The sequence below is a fragment of the Rhincodon typus genome, chromosome 3, assembly GCF_021869965.1.
Source record: "Rhincodon typus isolate 14 chromosome 3, sRhiTyp1.1, whole genome shotgun sequence".
Taxonomy (NCBI): Eukaryota; Metazoa; Chordata; class Chondrichthyes; order Orectolobiformes; family Rhincodontidae; genus Rhincodon; species Rhincodon typus.
This window is the reverse complement of record NC_063334.1, coordinates 115,068,986-115,076,579: the sequence shown is the minus strand read 5'-3', so window position 1 is coordinate 115,076,579 and position 7,594 is coordinate 115,068,986.

The window sequence follows — 7,594 nt, the reverse complement described above, 5'->3', positions numbered from 1 at the left end:
AGCGTTGCCTCACACAGTGTCCATGTATGCTGCCTGATTCGCTGTGATCTCCAGCATTTGTTGTTTTTAGTACAAATTCCAGCATCTGCGGTAATTTGTTACTTCTCTAAGAGTCTGAAGAATGCAGTTTGAAGTCTTACTCCAGCTCTTTCTTAGTTTCATTCACTGTCAGCTCATCACTTTACCAGAGAGGGCTGTGCACCATTTCTTATAAGATAATAAAATAACACAACTAACCACAGATGCTGGAGGTAAGACTTCAACAAATAGGAACAGTAGAACGTTTGGCCCCTTGAGCCTGCTCCACCTTTCAATAGGATCATGGCTGATTCAGTATTCCTCACATCCACTTTCCTGCGTTTTCACTGTAACCCTTGATTCTCTTAGTGATCAAGAATCTAGTTATTTCAGCCTCAAGTATACACAAGGACTCTGTTCCCACAGCTCTCTCTGCCTTGGGGTGTTTCAAAGAATCATGGCCTTTAAGGAGAAATTCCTCCTTTCTTCAGTTTTAGAATGGAACCCCTTTATTCTGAAACAATGTCCATTGGTCCGAGACTCTCCTATGTGGGAAAACATCATCTCAGCATCTACCCTGTCAAGTCCCTTAAAAGATCTGAAACAAAAAGTGCTGGAGAATCTCACTCGGTCTGGCAGCATCTGTTGAGTTTCCCTAGTGTTTTCTGCTTTTGTATTAAAATATTATGTTCCCTCCCCATGCCCAACCCTTTACATGAAGGGGCTCCTGTGGCTGCTGCTTCGCAGTAAAGCAGTGGACATTTCCCCTTTGTCCTGACCAAAAATTCTCACTCAATCAGCATAAACAATCAAATTTGGTCATTGTTGATCATGCTTATGTTATTGACCACTGAATTTCTCAACCTTCAAAACTATTTTGGTATGTCATGCAGACATGAAAGGAGCTTATATAAATGCAAGTTCTTTTGCTTATATTGCAATAAGGTTTTGCATTTAATTAATAAGTGGCCAAGACTTCTCTACTCCCTAGAAGGAGATGGGCAGCATGGTCCCTGGCTGGTAACGAAGATTGGTACAGAAATATATTTCCATGCAATTCATACATAACACAAACGATCATGATCATAGCATCTATGACAATTGCAAGATTCAAACACATCAGTCCTTTGCATTACTGTTATACATTTGTATGAGGGGAAAGTTTTTTTTAAAACTCATTAACAGGATGAGGACATCGCTGGCTAGGCAGCATTTATTGCCCATCCCTAATTGCCCAGCAGGCAATTCAGAGTCAACCACATTGCTGTGGGTCTGGAGTCACAAGTAGGCCAGACCAGGCAAGGATGGCAGTTTCCTTCCCTAAAGGGCATTAGTGAACCAAATTTTTCATTAGATTCTTAATTCCAGATAGTTTATTGAATTCAAATTCCACCATCTGCCGTGGTAGGATTCGAACCCGGGTCCCCAGAACGTTATCTGAGTCTCTGGATTAACAGTCTAGCAATAATACCACTAGGCCATTGCCTCCCCATGTTCAAGCATTAGCTTGAAGATGTCATTATCTGGAAGCACAGGAAAAGAAGAGATACCTAAGTCAAGACGTGGCAACCGAGAAGCTGGATCCTTGTCTTGCTCACTGAGGAAACTACAGTTAATAACCACATTTGCAGTGGGAGAATGCCGAATCAAAAAGGAGATTAAGAAGGATGAGTATTTGAGATTACCATAAAAGCTCATGTATGATAATATTGCCATTACCTCACTGTCACTGGTTTAAAATCGTGACACAACTGTTGGCGCAACTACACTACATGGACTGCAACATAGAGTTATAGTCATAGAATCATACAGCATTGAAACATTGCCCCATCGCCCCCCCACCCCCTTCATTTCAACCAGTCCATGCCGAACATAATTCCAAACTAAACTAGTTCCACTTGCCTGCCCCGGGCCCATATCACTCCAAACTTTTCCTATTCATGTACTTATCCAAATGTCTTTTAAATCTTGTAATGGTACCCAATTATACCACAACCCTCTGTGTAAAAAAAAATTGCCCCTTATGTCTTTTTAAAATCTTTCTCCTCTCATCTTAAAAATGATATCCTGGTCTTGAAATCCCCCGTCCTAGCGAAAAGACAACTACCATTAATTCTATCTATACTTCTATAAGGTTGCCACTCAATTTCCTATGCTCCAATGAAAAAAGTCCCAGCCTATCCAGCCTTTCTTTACAACTCAAACCTTCCATACCTGGTAACATCCTGGTCGATCTCTTCTGAATGCTCTCCAGCTTAATAATATCCTTCCTATAATTGGGGGACCAGAATTGGGCACTGGTCTTAGCAAAAATTTGTAGCTTGGGTTTTGGATGCATTTGTTTGTTAACTCTATGAGCCGGTTGTTCTGTGGTATGGAGACATTTTGTCACCCTTCTAGGCAATATCATCAGTGCAACCTCTAATCAAAGCGTTGGTGTTCTGCTTCCTTCCGGATTCATATGATCCTCTGATGTGATGGTCTTGTCGCTTCCAATTCTGTTGTTTTAACAGTGGTCTATATTTGGAGTTTATTTCTATGTGTTTATTAATGGAGTCCCGTGTTGAGAACCAGGCTTCCAGAAGTTCCCTTTCATGTCTGGTGTTCACTTGTCCCAGTATGGTCACTTTGTCCCAGTCGAACTGATGGCCCTCAGTGTCTGTATGTATCGAGACATGTGAATATTGGTTGTGTCTTTTTACTGCCAGCTGGTGTTCGTGTATGCTGGTCATCAGTTTCCTTCCTGTTTGTCCAATGTAATGTTTATTGCATTCGCTGCATGGCATTCTGTATATCACGTTGGTCTTGTTTACTGTAGGTATGGGGTCTTTAGTCTTTGATAACATTTAGCGCAGTGTTGCTGTAGGTTTGTGTGCAATCATGATCTTATGCGGTCTTAGGAGTCTGGTAATCGTTTCTGATATATTTTTGATGTCGGGCAGCATTGCTAGTGTCTTCTGTTGTACCGTGTCCTCTGACTGTCGTTTGTTTTGTAGGCATCAGCAGACGAAACTTCTTGGGTAACCATTGTCGGTGAAAACTTTGTGTAGGTGTTCCTCTTCCATTCTCCGGAGTGCTGGGGTGTTGCAGTGTGATGCAGCTTGTTTAAATAGTGTCTTGATGCAGCTCTGTTTGTGAATGGTGGGGTGGTTGCTATTGAAGTTAAGGATTTGATCTGTGTGTGTGGCCTTCCTGTATAGTCGAGTCCAGAATTTGCTGTTTGTCAATGTCTCTACCATTACATCTAAGAACGGGAGCTGTTTGTTGTTTTCTTTCTCTCCCACGAAATTTATGTTTGCGAAGATGTTGTTGACAAATTGGTGGGTTTCTTCTACTTTTGTGCATTTGATTATTACAAATGGGCTGTCCGTGTATTTTACCCACATTTTCAGTTGGATTTTAGGAAGGACTGTGTGTTCCAATCTCTGCATCACTGCTTCCACGATGAGACCTGAGATGGGTGATCCCATAGGTGTGCCATTGATCTGCAAAGACCCCATACCGACAGTAAATAAGACCAATGTGATACACAGAAGACCATGTAGCGAGTGCAAAAAACATTATGTTGGACAAACAGGCAGGAAACTGATGACCAGCATACACGAACACTAGCTAGCAGTAAAAAGATACAACCAATAATCATCTGTCTCAATACAGTGAGGGCTATCAGTTCGACTGGGACAAAGTGACCATACCGGGACAAGCTAACACCAGACATGGAAAGGAACTTCTGGAAGTCTGGTTCTCAACATGGGACTCCATTAACAAACACAAAGAAATAAACCCCAAATACAGACCGCTGCTAAAACAACAGAACTGGAAGCGACAAGATCATCACACCAGAAGATCATATAAATCCAGAAGGAAGCAGAACACCAACACTTCGATTAGAGGCTGAACTGATGATGTTGCGTAGAAGGGTAACGAAATGTCTGTACACCACAGAACAACCAGCTTGGCGAGCTAACAAACAACTGCAGAATTGGGTGCAGTATTCCAGAAGAAGCCTCATCAATGTCCTATACAAACTCAAAGTAACTTCCCAAATCAAAGGACTGAGCGATGAAGGCAAGTGTGCCAAAAGCCTTTTTAACCACCCTGTCTATATGTGACGCAAATTTCAAAGAATTATGTACCTGAACGCCTAGATCCCTCTGTTCTACAACACTATCCAAGGCCCCACCATTAATTGTATAAGCCCTACCTTTATTTTTTGTACCAAAACTCAATACGTTACATTAATCCAGATTGAAATCCATCTGCCATTTTTCATCCCATTGACCTGTTTGATCGAGATCCCTTTGTAATCTTAGAAAACCTTCTTCACTATCTATTAGGACACCAATGTTGATGTAGTCCACAAACTTACTAACCATGCCTTCTATACTCTCATCCAAATAATTACCACCATTATGTTCTGAGAAGCAATAACGGATGGGCAATAAATGGTGGCTTTGCCAGGGACATGCACATTCTGTGAATGAATAATTTTCTGGTTATATGGTTCTCTGTACTTTTTTTATGAAACCGACTGCCTACTCCCACTGGGTGCATTTGTGCACTGAGTGAAAATGATTTACCACCAATCCTAAGCAGGCACTAGAAATGCAGAACACAAAATAAAAAATGTTGGAAATACTCAGCAAGTCCAGGTACGTCTGTGGAGTGGAAACGTTTCAAGGCACAGACCATAAACATTGGATAAAATCTTGTCTTCTGGAGGTGGTGAGCTTGAAGTTGAGGAGACCACTCAATTTGTTTATATGGTACCAAATACAAACTTGACATTCCATGTTCCTTCATTGGGATTAGATTCAAGGTGGGAATGTCCATGGTCAACTTGTCCATACCATTGCCAATTCATGCCCTAGAGTGGATAATTAAGGGCCAATTAAGAGTCTCAGTTTGCCCTTACTGAGATTAACCCAGCTGAAATCAGGCCTGCGACATCTGTAGATAAGAACTCTGTGTAAAATAAAGTGCCCTGGAGTCCTCATTTCATCTTGTACTGAATTCTGACCCTGGATCTTGAAACGTGTGAATTGAAATTCTAAAGATTTATTTAACCCTCAAGTACAAAATTTTCAGGGGCTGCATTTTTAACTAAGAGTTGCATTCATGTAATGCTTTTGTCAGTGCAGACTCAATGGGCCAAAGGACCTTTTCTATCCTGTATGACTCTAATGAGATTGATGTTAAAGATGAGATAACAAGGTGTAGAGCTGGATGAACACAATAGGCCAAGCAGCATCAGAGGAGCAGAAAGGCTGACGTTTCGGGCCTAGACCCTTCTTCAGAAATGGGGGAAGGGAAGGGGGTTCTGAAATAAATAGGGAGAGAGGGGGAGGCAGATAGCAGATGGATAGAGGATAAGATAGGTGGAGAGGAGACAGACAAAGAGGCGGGGATGGAGCCAGTAAAGGTGAGTGTAGGTGGGGAATTAGGGAGAAGATAGGTCAGTCCAGGGAGGATGGACAGGTCAAGGGGGCGGGATGAGGTTAGTAGGTAGGAGAGGGGGGGGGGGCTTGAGGTGGGAGGAAGGACAGGTTAGGGTGGCGGGGACAAGCTGGGCTGGTTTTGGGAGCGGTAGGGTGAGGGAAGATTTTGAAGCTTGTGAAGTCCACATTGATACCATTGGGCTGCAGGGTTCCCAAGCGGAATATGAGGTGCTGTTCTTGCAACCTTCGGGTGGCATCGTTGTGGCACTGCAGGAGGCCCAGGATGGACATGTTGTCTGAGGAATGGGAGGGGGAGTTGAAGTGGTTCGCGACTGGGAGGTGCAGTTGTTTAGTGCGAACCGAGCGTAGGTGTTCTGCAAAGCGGTCCCCAAGCCTCCGAGGAACACCTACGCTCGGTTCGCACTAAACAACTATCCATCTTCTATCCGCCTCCCCCTCTCTCCCTATTTATTTCAGAACCCCCTTCCCCTTGCCCATTTCTGAAGAAGGGTCTAGGCTTGAAACGTCAGTCTTCCTGCTCCTCTGATGCTGCTTGGCCTGCTGTGTCCATCCAGCTCTGTTATCTTAGTGCCTATTCATAGTTCCTTGAAAGCAGAGTTGCAGGTAGACCGGATAGTGAAAAAGGCATTTAGTATGCTTGCCTTTATTGGTCAGTGCATTGAGTATGGGAGTTGGGAGGTCATGTTGCAGCTTTATAGGATATTACTTAGGCCACTTTGGAATACCGAGTTCAATTCTGGTCTCCCTACTATAGGAAGGCTGTTGTGAAACTTGGAAGGATTCAGAAAATATTTAGAAGAATGTTGCCAGGGATGGAGGGTTTGGGCTATAGGTTGAGGCTGAATAGGCTGGGGCGATTTTCCCTACAGCAAAGGAGGTTGAGGGGTAACCTCAAAGAAGTTTTTGAAGTCATAAGGGGCATAGATAGGGTGAATAGCTAAGGTATTTTCCACAGGGTAGGGCGGTCCAAAACTAGAGGGCATAGGTTTAAGGTGAGTTGCAAAAGATTTAAAAGGAACCTAATGGGCAACTTTTTCACGTAGAGGATGGTGCATGTATGGAATGAGCTGCCAGAGGAAGTGGTGGTGGCTGGTATAATTACAACATTTAAAAGGCATCTGGACAGGTACATGAAGGGTTTAGAGATATATGGTCAAATACTGGCAACTGGCACTAGATTAATTTAGGATATCTGGTCGTCATGGATGAGTTGGACCGAAGGGTCTGTCCCATGCTGTACACCTCTATTAATCTATTATCACATTGCTGTTTGTAGAACTATTGTGAACAAATTACTTCCACACTCCTGAAATTGCAACAATGACTCCACTCCAAAAATAACTTCATTGGCTGTAGAGCAATCTTGACAAATTCTTGACAGAAGGTGCTATAAAAATGCAAGTTTGGGCGTGAATCGTTCACTCTGCTTTCTTCCCAGACCTGCTGAGTTTTTCCAGCAATTTCTCTTTACGTTTCCAATCTCCAGCATTCGCAGTTTTCTTTTTTTTTCCCCCATTTCAATAGGACAGGTGACCGAATATATTGGTCGAGGTAAATTGTTAAGGATCTCCTGTGCTTTATTAACCATTTTCTCAATCCACATTCAGTGATTTGTGTATTAATATGCCAGATCCCTGTCCTCCGCATCGCCTTCAGAATTATCTTTTTGACCATGTTTATTCTCCTAAGAGATTCCTTGTCGCTGGCTATGAATTCGTCGAACGTTGGATATAAATGCAAGTCGTTGCCATAGTGAGATCTCTATTTTTGTAGCTGCAGGGGCAGATTCCATCAATGAAAAAAAAAGGCATCCTCCAATATCGGGAAAGCGTTACAGATCGTTTTTGTTAATTGCGAGAAAGGGAGGAAGAACCGTGTTTTTTTAAAAAAAAATAAAGAACGTCTGTTGCCTCTCCGTCTACTACCGAGAGAGAGAGAGACGTTGTTTGCTGGCGAATATGCGGGGCGGAACGGAGAGCTACTGGATCCGCTGGCAGACGGAGAAAAGAGAAACGGCGAGGAAAGCAGCCAGGAGGCCGTTAGGGGGAAACCTGTCAATCAAATTCAAACCGAGCGCGCGAGGCGCCCGCTGCAGACCCGCGGGGATACACAGAGAG